Genomic DNA, 13,872 nt, shown 5'->3' with positions numbered 1-13,872 from the left:
GGGGGCTTCTCTGTCTTGTTTACAAGGAGAACTCCAGCACCTAGAACAGCATCTGACACTAGGGGCTACTTGACAAATATTTGAAATGAATCAATTGTCTATAATATTTTAATTTATTTATTTTGTCCAGGGAATCCCTTATTCAAATGAAACCTTACATGGATTTAACAAGCAAAACTTAATATAGTAGAACTTTTACAGCTAAAAGAAAGGCATGGTTTTCTGGTCCATACCCCACCTTATATAATCCCCATCTTTTTAAGCAGACATGAAAACTATTCATCAGAGATATGGGATCATGGAGCTAGGTAGAGCATTCAGAGAGCTCATTTTGTCTACAGATGAAGAAAATGGAGCCCATTGAGTCCGAGTAAAATGCCTAAGATCACTTGTGTGACATGGCCAGGACAGGCACTCAAATCTCCTGGCCTCAGGGTGGTTTTCCCATTATAGCCAGAGCTAGATTAAGAGGATTAGGATATAGGTTAGCCAGGCAATTCTGGAGGAAACCAGGTTTCCAGGAAGCTGAACATTACTGGAATTGTAACAGAGATGGAAGAAATTTCATGTACCAGAACGCTTTCCTGAAAGACTAACAAATTTGATTGGAAGAAATATTTTGATGAGTCCTATTCATGAGTGGTGAGGTCCCACCAAGTGATGCGTTTGAGAAACTACAAATACGCAGTCCTAGAACTGCTTTCCAGGGAGGTTGGGTCTGGTCATTTCCAGAGTCTTTGTGTCATTGGTTTGAGTTTGCAGATTTGAGGTTGGCAGACTTACTGATTGAAGAATTGAGGAGACGGCTTTCCTTAAAGAAAGGGTGACTATTATTTAAAGAATCTCAGTTTAAAAGGGTTCTAAATAACTAGCCTCCCCAGGACTCTAAGCTCTGGGTCTGGTTCAGACTGCAGAAGTCTGATATTCTCATTTGCAAGTCAGGAATTGAAACTCCTCCCCCTAGAAACAGAACTAAGATAGATTGTGATATGGTAATTACACAGATAAACAGAGTTTGCAAGGGGTTTTCCAATATTGTACTCACTGAAAGAAAGTAAACGTAGGGGGGCAAGGGCAATATACATAACCTAAACTTTTGTACCCCTATAATATGCTGAAATAAAAAAAAAAAAAAGTAAATGTATACTATCCTGATAATAAATTTTGAAGACTTGGACCAAAATTTTAGGGTATTTTGAAAGTTTAAAATTGACTTAGTCTGCAAAAATCAATCAGTATTATTGAATACTTTCAATGTCAATATAGTAATATCTTTCAAACATTTTTGATTATGATGTGCTTTAAAAATACATTTGATATCAGAACCAGTACACACCTATTAATTAAATATAACTAACAAAACCAAAAGTATTATGGAATGTTTCTTACCCTTACTATGTATTGCACTCATATTTTTTATTCTATTTTGTTTAAAAAGTGCTGGTCATGACCATTAAAATGATTTCATGACTGTCTAATGGATTATTATACAAAATTTGAAAGACAGTACTGTAAAAAATATGAGAGGAGTCAAAGCAAAATTTCTGAATGGGAGGAACTTGTGGTCAACTGAGAACAGAAGACTAACTTACAAACCGTTGGAACATATTTTATGACTGTGATTACTTGCCAAATTGTCTGATGCAGTTTAGAAATAATGGAAGTGCAGCTTTTATCAGTGTTTTTGCTATATTGAAACACACAGATCTAAGAGAAAGACAACTTTAAAAGGCATGCTTATTTTACACTATATTTTATGTTTCTAAGATGTACCTTTTTACATATTCTTCTGAAACTGAGGTATATCTTGCAATTCTTCCTTTTTGCTGTTTTGTTTGTTTGTTTGCTTGTTTTTGAGACAAGGTCTCACTCTGTTGCCCAGGCTAGAGTGTGGTGGTGTCATCATAGATCCCTACAACCTCAAATTCCTGGGTTTAAGCAATCCTCCTGCCTCAGCCTCCCAAATATCTAGGACTATAGCTAATTTTTCTATTTTTTGTAGAGACAGGGTCTCACTATGTTGCTCAGGCTGGTCTCTAACTCCTGGTGTCAAATGATCCTCCTGCCTTGGCCTCCCAAAGTGCTAGGATTACAGGCATGAGCCACCTTGCCCAGGCTTACAATTGTTCTTTACAATCTTTACAGCTTTACAATGTGTCTTTGTGATATCTACTTTTAGGCAGCAGTCTTGATTCCATTGTCATTGCTTGTTCATGTTCACTCTTGCTTGTTGTTGCTGATAGCATGACTGACTGCACAACTGAAACCCTTCCCTAGTTCAGGTCTATAAACCATATGAAGAAAGAATATGAATCTTTTCTGTTAAAGAATTCAGTTCAGTCTGGTAAGATCAAATAAATGTCAGCATCAAAACTTGCAGAATGTTTGTTCATGGCTTGGAGAAAAAGCTCAGAAACAACAATGGCGCATACTCCAAAATAAAATGCTTACTCCACTGCCACTGCTGACACAGAAGATGATGTTACGTGGTATGAACTAAAATAAAATCTTAAGCTCTCCAGCGGAATGAATGAACCCCCTTTTGGCCAAGGGGACCCCCAAAAACCTTAAGGCTGAGTTGCTGACCATGAGAAGGGAGGTCAGGCATGCCTTATTATGCACGCTCCCTGTTGGAGTTACTCTTTGTAACAAGATACTGAATCATTAACAGGCCTGAGGCCATGCAAGTAAAAGCTTAAACCACACCTGCAGGCCGTCAATTTACTTAACAGATCACTTGAGTAAATGTCTGATGTCTTGTCTCTGATTAACAGACATTTTTAACTTAAAACATTCCAAGCATTTAGACAAAGCTTCATTTCCTTAACCAATTACAAATCAAAGAGTCTTTAAACCCACTTACAACCTTTAAACACCCCCTCCCTCCCAAGATGTCCTGCCTTTTCTGGCCAAACCATGTATTGATTTAGGATCGTATGTGTAATTCTTGTCTCCACGAATGTATAAAACCAAACTGTAACCCAGCTACAGTGGGCATATTTTCTAAGAACCTCTTGAAAACATGTGCTCTGGGCTGTCGGTCACACACACTCGGGTCAGAATTAACCTCTCTAAATTATTTTGCAGAGTTTGAATTTTTTTCCATTAACAGTGGAAAACATTAATGTTGGTAACTGTGACAAAAGGTGATTTAGAAGAGTAGAACTTTAAATTTGAAGAAGTTTTAGGATTTTCTTCACCAATTAATTTTGCTTATATATTCCTTATTTATTTATACATGAGGGATATATTAAAAAAGTCTGTCTAAATAAGGCTAAGACAACTTTTTAAAGTAGCTATGAAATAGCTAAGTGTTAAGAAAACCTTGTGCATTGTTTCATTAACTGCATTTTTTCTTTTTGGTAGCACATTAAATATCAATGGCATCTTATACTTATGATCAGTCATAAGCAAATGCAAATTAAAACTACAATATGATTTCTACTAGAATGGCTAAAATTAAAAACACTGAAAAAAAATTGTTGGTAAGGGTATGGAACAATTGAAACTCTTGTTGTTGCCTGACTGGTTTGTGTTGCCCACTGTACAGAGAAGAGCCAATACATTGAGACAGTTGGGATTGCAATGGAGAAAGGGTTTAATTCCGCAGAGTGCTAAGCAAGGAGATGGGAGGAATTTCTCAAATCTCCCTCCCAGAGAATTTGGGAGACAAAGTTTTTAAAGACAGTTTGGAGGGCAAAGGATTAGGCAATCAGGGCAAAATGACAGGGGTGTAGAAATCATCTCTTGTGTTGAATTTGTTCCTGGGTTGGGGTCACAATTCCAGCTGAGTCAGTTTCTTGGTGTGGGCCTCTGGTCTGGGTAGGTCAGCCAATCCTCCCAGTACAGTTTCTCTTGCAACCTTCAAACCAGTTAGGATCAAAAATTTGCTCAAACTCAGAGAGCTTAAGACACATATCTTTGGAACTTCAGAATCCCAGAGAGAACTTAGCAACGAGCCCCAGTTGTGTTGAGAGGATAATGGACACAACCTGGTGGGTACCTTGCTTGTCCACTTGGTGCCCCTGGGGGGTCTCTGGGAGCTCTATTTTGTAATCCACTTCTGACAAATTAAATTTAACAGAGTTTCATTGAGCAAAGAACAATTCACAAGTCGGGCAGCTGAACCAGAACAAGTTCAGAGAGACTCCAGCACAGCCACGTGGTTAACAAACATTCATGGACAGTGCCGTTCAGCACTGGCCTTAAACAGTTTGAACAACTGGAAGCCTTTGCTTGGCCAAGACTCTGTGATTAGCAAAGAGGAAAGAGTCGGGAAGAGTGACAGTAAATGCAGCCAACGGTGGCCGGGACAAACAGTTGACATTTTTGCTTTTGAACGTTTTAACTAAAGTACCCTTTTAAGTGAAACCAATGTCTTAACCCAGGTTATAACTTAATTAAGGAAGCAAGAGGTGTCTCCAAAGAGGTGAAAAACAGGTTTTATGAGATCCAAAAAAAGGCATGAAAATGGCTCAAAGAAAGTTTCACTAGCATCAACAAATGGCACAGGTTACACAAACACCAAACCAGAACAAGTTCATTCCCTGCCCAAGAGTGGAACGTAGGCTGCCAAGGTGAAAGCACAGGACTTTAATCATTAGGCTACAAGGTAAACTGGCCTCTGTCATCCTTCTCACAGGGGCAGTGTTCAAAGGATTTTTCTTTTCGTTTTAGGTCAGATACTTGCTCTTCAGTTTTTTCAAGAGAATTTTTAAGGCTAGCCATGAAACTGTTACATGTTCTTTTAGTTCTGATCTTTTCATAAATACAGATAAGGCAATTGTTTAGAATAAGTGCTCTCTAAAATCTATTCTGTTTTAAGTTGAGAAGTTTTTAATATAAAGGATCCACTTTTTGCCATTAATTTTTGACAATGTACTTATTTTAAAGCTACACAAATACCAAACCAGAATATCAAAGCAAAAAGTCCTTCCAAAAGAAGTCAAACCAAAAATTTAAGAGTATTCTTCTAGACAGATTCTCTATTTTCTGTCCAACTGGGGAGAAGTCTCCCCAAGACAAGACTTTTCCTATTACATAGGGAAAGCCAACCAAGACCCACGAAGGAGCCATAATGTATCCAGAGAGGTCAAACAATCTGGAGAAGGAAGCCGGGTGCTGTGCGCGCTTCGAATTCTTACCAGACCATCTGCTAGTTCCAGAAACTGTTTCTCCTCCTCAAACAGATCCAAGCACCATGGATCAACAATGTCCCATAGGTAGGAACAGTTCAAGAGAGCTGGGCGGCCGCTAGGGCGCACCTCTAAATTCGTGCCACTGGCCAGAGGTCACCGAATCTGGGGGCAAGCAGAAATGAAAGTATGTCTAAACAAAGACTTGTGTGCATATGTTCATAGTAGCCCCAAACTAGAAATAACCCAAAAGTCCATTAACTGTGAGTGGATAAACAAACTGTAGTGTGTCCATTTCATAAATTCAGCAGCAAAAAAGAATAAACTATGGATACATACAACATCGTGGATCAATCTCAAAAGTGAAAGAAACTGGATGCAAATGTTTTCATACAATATAATTTCAATTCTATGAAATTCTAGGAAAGGCAAAACTGTAGTGATAGAAATCTAGGGCCATGGGTGAAGAGACTCTACAAAGGAGTAGGAGAGAACTTTTTGAGACGATGGAAAAGTTCTTTGTCATGATTGTGGTGCTCATTACACAACTGATTGCATTTGTCTAAGCCCACTGAATTGTGTACTTAAAATCGGTGATTTTTATTGTACATAAAGTATACGTAACTGAAGTTGACTAACAAATAATACAAGACAGTGCCTTAGATTTTATGAGATATGGAATTTTCTCTATTTAAAAACTAACATAGAGGAAAACAAAAACAGAGGGAGAAATCACTTATATTAGTATTTGTACCACACAAAAATAACTATTTAAAATGTTAGAAATTTTTTCCTGTGTATTTTATTTTACATTTTCCCCTCTATGTGTGAACATAGTAGAAGCAGTCTTCCTTACTTCTCCCCACGTGGAGTTAAAGTTAGACACTCTGCAACCTGAATGGGAGATTTCCTGGGTATTGATCTTATCTATAGTCATATGTCCAAAAGACTCTTCATGTTTAGGTTCCTGTAACATCTCTCTGTGAGATGTGAACCAAAGAATTGAAAATATTTATAAATATTTTAAATTATGTTTTTCAAGGAAATTGGATTTTTATCATTTAGAAAAAACCCTAGTATATGACTAAAATATATTATTTAGAGGGAATTTTAGGACTAAGATAATTGGATAAGACACAAAAGATAGGAATCATTAGATACTGAGAAAAAAAGAAAAAGTTACCTAACTGATTCTATAGGCTTTTCTCAGCCATAAGAGGATTTAAAGTGACATAAACAGAATTATTCCCTATCTTCTTTTCTGCTCATGCCTACCTCATAGAACCATATAAGGGAGATGGCTGTTTGCATACAGCTTAGTGGTTATCAGCTCAGGGCTTGCAAATAACTATTTGAAGAAACTTGAGCAGTTACTTTACTTCTCCAAGTCTCAGTTTCTCTATCTGTAAAGTGGGGATAAAAATATTACTGATCTCATATGGCTGTTGTGGAAATTAGATGGAGATAATATGTGTAAAGCTTTGAACGCAGTCAAGAGTTCCAGATTGTTATTATTATGATCATTGTATTCAGAGAATTTTTTTCACATTCAAAGGGAAGTAGGGATGGAAGCTTGGATGTGAAATATTTTCTCTTACTTAACCTAAATGACCAGAGAACTTGAGGTATGGTATTTTTGACCTGAAAAAAAATTTTTTTTTAACTTCCTTACTTTCTGTTTTAGGAAACTGAATTTAGAAAAAAATTCTGTAACCATGAAGATTACTGACTGAAGGTGCTATGGAAAATGTGTTCAGTTTTCTTTCAATCTGATTTGGCTAGAAAGTAAAAGGAAATCTTTTTGCTGTCATTCCATCTTGATATAGAAATTAGAATTAGAATTTTGAAGTATGAAAGGTGTTAATATTTACATGTATCTAAATTAAAATACTTTCTTTTTTTGTTAAATAGAAGAGGGATAATTGCCATTTGCCGTACAGTTTTTATTTGTATTAGAATAAGAAGGAAAGGCTGGGACAGTTAAATATCACTTAATAAAATAACAAATTTCTGGACTAGTATTCACATTATTGACATCTGTTATTTGAATACTATAAACAAAACACTAGGCTTAAAATATGACATTCTAACAACCAATTTGCTGCTCAGAACTCCAACAAAGCAGTTATTAAAACTAGTTTGCATTTATATAAATAGATCTTCTCACTGGTATATTTGTAATTAAAAGACCTATATTAATGGCACAGCCTACAATTAGAATTTTTAATTCAATGAGCATTTATTGCAGAGCATTGTATTGCAGTGGTATAAAGATAACTAAAAACATAGTATCTGTGCAAAGTAGCAATTTAAAGGAGGAAAAAGAAAGAAGAATATCATGTATGCAAAACTGATTGGGAAAATCTGGGCCATATGAGGAGCAAAAAGCTTTGCATATTATGGGCTTCCCATGGCAGTTAGCTCCGCTTCAGCCTCTTCTTGGTATTCAGGGTGGATGTCACTGGGACCCTCGCAGGATTGCCTTCTGGCCGTGCTTTCAAACATACTTTCCGTTCAACGAACCAAATTTTGGCAGAGGGCTTTGCCTGTCTTTGTGGTGTTTTTATTCAACTGGGGTTTGGTGGTTTTAACTGTGGCAACTTGTTTTATGGTTTGAGTTCTGCCTTTGATTATGCAATCTTTGAGCTATTTTATCATCATTCACTTCCCTTTTATCAGTCATTTTGAAATGAAGAATAAGATACAGAGCATATAGTGATGAGAGAGTTAGGAGAGAAAATGGTGAGTCATAGAATTTACAGTTATTACATAAGATGACAGCTCATGTCTCCAGCAGAGATCTTGATCTTTTTCTGAGTGGCCCTCCATAGCTGGCCTATGGAGAAGCCGGGAATTTGCATCCAGTGAATTAGGAAGACCCTTCCAAACCCAAAGTACCCTTTCAAGTGGTAAGTTTCCCTGGCAGAGGCAGTTAGCTAGTTCTAAAGATAGTTCAAGGAAATTTCTGGATAATGCTGCTTTCTTACTTCCAGAACAATTCAGAGACTTTGTCACAGGAGCCTTGTTGAGTATCCCCAGTGCACTGTCCGAGACAAATGCAAAGCTGCCAACTACAACATTGCAGCTTGAATGCCAAAAACAAATGATGTTTATAGTAGAGTCATTCATGGATCCCAGGAAGGAAGAATAAGCCAGAAAGAGGAACATTAAAGTCTTATATTTAAAAAATATGAGCAAACCTTGTTAGTAGACAAAAGAATGTTTCAGAGAGTAGCTGCTGAGCCTGAGCTGAAAAGCTTAGTAGTGAATTTAAGCTTTTCAAGTGATAAGGTTGTTAATGTAAAAAGGAAGTAACATGGAAAATGTGTAAAGGTTATATGATTTTTGTGGTTACAGTTACAAAGTTGAAATGTTTTAAGGATAGAAGAATTCAGCTGTGTTTCCAGTTGGCAATATATTGCAAATTGTTGTTCACACTAAATTGGCTTCGGTTATACCCAAACACAGAGCTTCTCAAAAGATCCAGTTTCTGGTTTCCCAAAGAATCATGAAACAATTAATGTGCTTAACTTGTTTATGTCAATATTGCTGAATGCTAATAGGGTGGTTTCCCATTTTTCCTTCTTGGAGTGGCTAAGTTTTTCTTTTTGCATTGAGGGATTTTACTTATCCTTGAGTAGAGGGTGATATTACTTAAAATGTCCTCAGTTTTACTTTTTAAACAGATTTACTGTTTAGAGTATCTGGTTCTCCTGTAGTTCCCCAAATAAGGTCATCCAGTGCAGCCTTTTAAGGTCAATCACAATATTTAATACATGAGTATGAGAAGCCCTCTTCAGTTTATTAGTTTCTTATTTCAATTCCTATATAATCTCACTATTTTAGCCAGTACATGGCATCATATAGAGATTTCTTTTCATACAAGAAAGGATAAAAGGAAAAATTTCCTTAAATGTGAAAAGAGAAACGATAGATGATGAAAAATTTCTCCTAAATTATAAAGCAATTTTATTACCTATTGCAAAACAAGGTGCAATGGGACATGTTTTCTTTTCTAGTACATTTCTAATAAAATCCTATGTGAGAGAAGACAAAGCAATAGAAATTATTTTCCAGAAACACCAGTTGTTGACCCACCTGTCTGATTACTGTTAAGAGTTCTAATCTTGTAGTTAGGTAAATATCTAAATTAAATCACATGCTATTTCTTCACTGTTAGAGTAGGTCCAAAGCTGGAACTCTGCTCAGAAATTTGAGCCTGTGTTGGTTTGTATGGTGTTTGTTCATATACATGTAGGCATCCACCAAGAGGAACTACTGGCTGAACACCAGAATCATTTGGGAGAATTTTCTTAAGTACATTAATGCCTGTGCCCTATGCAGATCAATTAAGTCAGATGAATCTCTGGGGGTATGTTTACAAAGCTCCCAGGTGCCATCGGGGTTGGGAATCATTAGGCTAGAGTCAAGCCAGACTCAACTTCCTGGCCTTATTTTAGATGTTACTTTTTTGTTTCGCTTTCATTGAGCACCCCCTTCCTCAGTCTGTTCTCTGTCAATGTCCCTCACTAACTTAAGCATGAAGTTGCAAATACACATTTCCAGGGAAACTTCTATGATTCACACCCTAGATTATGCTCCCTGTTTTGTGTGGTGCCTCCTACTCATTTTCCCATTTGGATTTATTGGACAAGTGAAATTCATAAAAGCTTTCTTTACTTACTTCTTTTGTGTGTTTTGTGCCCACATTACGGAAGTGTGTAAATTTCTTGTGGAAGAGATCGAATGTTTTATATTTTGTGTACCATTGTATAGTGCCTTTTACACTGCTTCTGACCACAGTGGGCACTCAACAAATGATCATGGCCAACTGACTCACTTCTGGTAAGCTGACTTCTTTCTCCAACCTATTTTGGTATTAGCAGCTGTAGGATATCAACATGAATTAATGCGCTTTTATCTTGACTTTCTAACTCCAAATTTTAATTTTTCATCAGTCAGTTCCTTGGAATTTAATTTTCCTTCTTTTCTACTAGTCCAAATGAAATATTTTAAAATTTCTTATCTTTAAGCAATTTTTGGAGGGTACTTGCATTAATTAAATCCAGATACAATAACAGCTACAACACTGAACTGTATTTTTCTTAGCTTCTTGAAGTCAGGGACCATGTCATATTTATTTTTGTGTCCCTGGCACATGGACAAATACCTGGCATATAATAGGTGCTCAGTAAAGATTCATTGAATTAATTAATTGAGTTCTTTAGGTAAGTCAAGTTTCATTAGCAGAGATATTATGAATTTATTTATCGCGCAGATTATTCTGAAAATCAGATGCATTTCTAATGACAGTTTTTCTCTGCATTTATCTTTTTATTACTCACAAGTTCTGGGAATCTAACTTTCCTGTTTTGTATCACTGAGTCTCCCTTAGCTCTTCAGTTTGCTGACATCCTCTGGGATTTTGTGTTGGCTCATGTAAGTCATTGATCTGTCTGGCTGTCTGTGGATCTATGAATAACACCATCCTCAATAGGGCTATTCTGAATTATTGCATACAATACATTTAATTTTTTTCCCTGAATCTCATTAGAGAAAACAAGAAAAATATTAAAAAGTCAATTTATTTCACTCAAAGGTAATCGCTGGAAATTTTTTGGTATATTTCCTGCCAATCTTTTTTCTATGAATTTTTTTTTAAAAAAGCATGATTATATCTAAAATCCAATTGGTTATTTAATTTTGTGTTCTGTTTTAATTCATTAATATTGTAAACTAAGTGTTTTCGAATGTTTTATAAACCCTTTAAAGTTCTACTTAACGGATTTCTTATATACTGTATATTATAAAATGAATGTGCAATAATTTTAATAAGCCATCTTCTTATTGCTGAACTTTTAGATTATACTATACTTTTTATTACCATAAGCAATCCTGTGATAATAATCTTCATGCATAATGATTTTTCTATAAATTGGATTATGTCCCAGAAAAAGTGTCTAGGAGTATGAACATTTTTGAGTTCTTGAGACATGTGAATAAATTACTTCCCAAAGGATTATAATCTTCTATAGCCCTGCCCACAATGCATCAGTGTCCTCCCTTTCAATGAACTCTTGTCAGCCTTGAGGACTTATTTTTTCACGTATAAAGGATAATTTTTATGGTATCTAACATCCCCCTGGAGGGTTCCATTGTGCATGTCTGTAAGATTTTACCCCATTCAGTTTAGCATATTGCTTCACCAACTTGTGAATCTCTCCACACCAAGATTACCCTGGTACAGTGGTTGATGTGAAGAATTCAGGTCACTTGCTTGGTTTGACTGAGTGCTACTAGAGGCTAGTTGGAGCGCATAGCTCCGGCCGTGTCCGTAGAGGCTGGTTGGAGTACATTGCTATGGATGTGCTGACAGAGATGCTTGAACCACCACATCACTATATGGGTCAATATATGTTCTTATAGGTTGAGAATGTTCCCAAAGAGAAATCAAAGCTTAATTTTTTGGTTAGAATTTCTTATACAGGAGTTTGAGTATCTAAGGCAAGAAGAAGCTGTAAAATCACAGGGCTTCTATAGACTTCTCAAAATAGAGTATTTTTATGAGAGATGGGAACTGTGAGCAATTTGGATGGCTTCAGTTGACTCTATTTATATCTTTAGGACATTTCCATATTCCATTCTGTTTAATCTTTTAGATCCATTGTCACACCAAAAAGAGAGAGGAAACGTCGTTTTTATTTTGGCAATTGGCTTGCTGCTATATTGTCAGAGGGAAATATTATTAGGGCCATGGTCAAGTTGGCTGGTGTACTGGTTTTTAACGTATCATGAAAGAAGACCAAATATCTATAAAGTAGTGGTAGTACAGAGAAAGAGAGACAATATGCAAAAATATGAAGTAGTCATCTTTCACGGCACTAATAAATGTCACATCATCTCTGAATCCTTTTCTGACTTGCCCTGTTTGTTCTCCTACCGCACTTGGACCCTCACTCCATTATTACATTGTATTAGTTGCTTGTTTACATGGCTGTTTTCCCACTCAATTAATGGTCTTGTAGAACAGTGGTCCCCAACATTTTTGGCACCAGGGATCAGTTTCGTGGCAGACAACTTTTTCGTGGCCCAGGATTGAGGGGGAATTGAGGGGGATGGCAAGTGATGGGGAGCAGCTGTAAATCAGATGAAGCTTTTCTCGCACTCCCACCACTCAACTCCTTCTCTGTGGCCCGGTTCCTAAAAGCCCATGGACTGCTACCAGTCCGTGGCCCTGGGGTAGGGACCACAGTTGTAGAAGACAGAGTTAATGTTTTATTTATCGTATCCCTAGTACTTAGCATGATCTCATCTCACACACAGTAGATGACTGCTCATTGATTATTTGATGATGGAAAGACAGAGGCATAAGAGAAATCAACAGTATTCTTGGATGATCAATAGCATGAATCTTAAATTAGCTTTCTCAGTCAAAACAGGCAATATAGAAATGTGTTCCTTATTTTACAGAAGAAGAAGTGGGTCCTTGACAGATTAAGTGACTTCCTTAAGTGACACAGCTGGCTAAGACAAAGCCAGGTTCAGCACGCAGGCTTTCCGGTTCTCAGTCCCATGTTCTTTTCAATCTACCTAAATGTAATTCACCTTAGATCAATGGATGAAAATAAGTTATTTTCTGATTACGTGGAGAAGACACCCAGCAAAATAATCTTTATATTATTTTATATTGTAGTGCATGTTGATTCTTTGTGGTATAACATATTTTAGAATAATGCAAATGGAGAAATGCCTTTGCATGCAATGTGAGATTCCTGGTATTATGGAGTTTCATGAAGAAGATTAAAGAACTGGATCTTCTCAGAGGAAGACTTTATTAAAAAGATAATGTTTTAATGATAGTGTCAAATAATAACTTTTATTAGGTGACCGTTTTTGGACAAATGTCACACTTATTCCATAAGTTTTTGTGAGTTAATTAAATGAGTGAACTCATATAATACAAATAAAACTGTATTTGATTGATAATGAGCAAGTTCTCAGTATTCTTGTTTTTGTTCTTCTTTTTCTTAATGTAACATTATTTAACCATATATTTTTTTCTTTGCCCTGAGACCTTTAGAGGAAGCAACTGAAATGCTTGTTATGGTAGCTGGAGAAGTCAGCTGGCAACTTAAAAGAAGTTATTCTGAGTAAATGAAAGTCCCAGCAGGAGGGAGTGGGCTTAACATAAGACAATCAGTTCATACCCTTGAGAGATTCCTATATCAGGCTTTGATAATTACGATTCCACTGGGTCTTAGAGGGGGAAGATCATTAAGCAAGTTGTTCTATTTTTCTCTCTTTTTTCCTTTCAAAAACAGACATTTGGGAGAGGTCAATGGAAGAGCCACAAGAGAACCAGGCAGTGCACCTGGTTTCCCAGCAACTCAAAGGCAACAGATAGATGCCATGGAAGCAAAAGAAGCAAAAACAAAAAAACAAAACCAAAGTAACCTTTTTATCTCCTGAGACCTGGGAAGTGACATCGTAGAATGCCAGTGGAAAGGGACAAAGGGAAGGAGCATGAGGATTGAGGGGGCACAGGCCCACAAACAAACTCAGTGGTCCACAGGGGTTTCAGACTAGTCTGTCTTCCATCTTTTCTTCCAGATCACTTCCATGTCCCTCAGTTTTCCCATTAGTAAAAGAAGGTGAATGACAAAAGAAGGTTCCCTGGTCTTTTGGAATAAGGTATAGGAATGTACCATTGGCTGAGATGTCCATTAATCTAACCATT

At 36.7% G+C, this 13,872-nt stretch overlaps 1 long non-coding RNA gene across 1 annotated transcript in view; it reads left to right on the top strand.

Moving 5' to 3' along the window:
* LOC123648627 overlaps positions 1-13,536 on the top strand; it is a 54,240-nt gene extending 40,704 nt beyond the window's left edge. Inside the window, exon 3 of the long non-coding RNA XR_006738686.1 lies at positions 13,457-13,536. This is a non-coding gene — a long non-coding RNA (uncharacterized LOC123648627). The remainder of the gene's footprint in view (positions 1-13,456) is intronic.
* The last annotated feature ends 336 nt before the right edge of the window (positions 13,537-13,872 follow it).

The sequence above is a fragment of the Lemur catta genome, chromosome 12 (genome assembly GCF_020740605.2).
Source record: "Lemur catta isolate mLemCat1 chromosome 12, mLemCat1.pri, whole genome shotgun sequence".
Classification (NCBI taxonomy): Eukaryota; Metazoa; Chordata; class Mammalia; order Primates; family Lemuridae; genus Lemur; species Lemur catta.
This window is presented reverse-complemented; position numbering and strand designations above follow the sequence as displayed.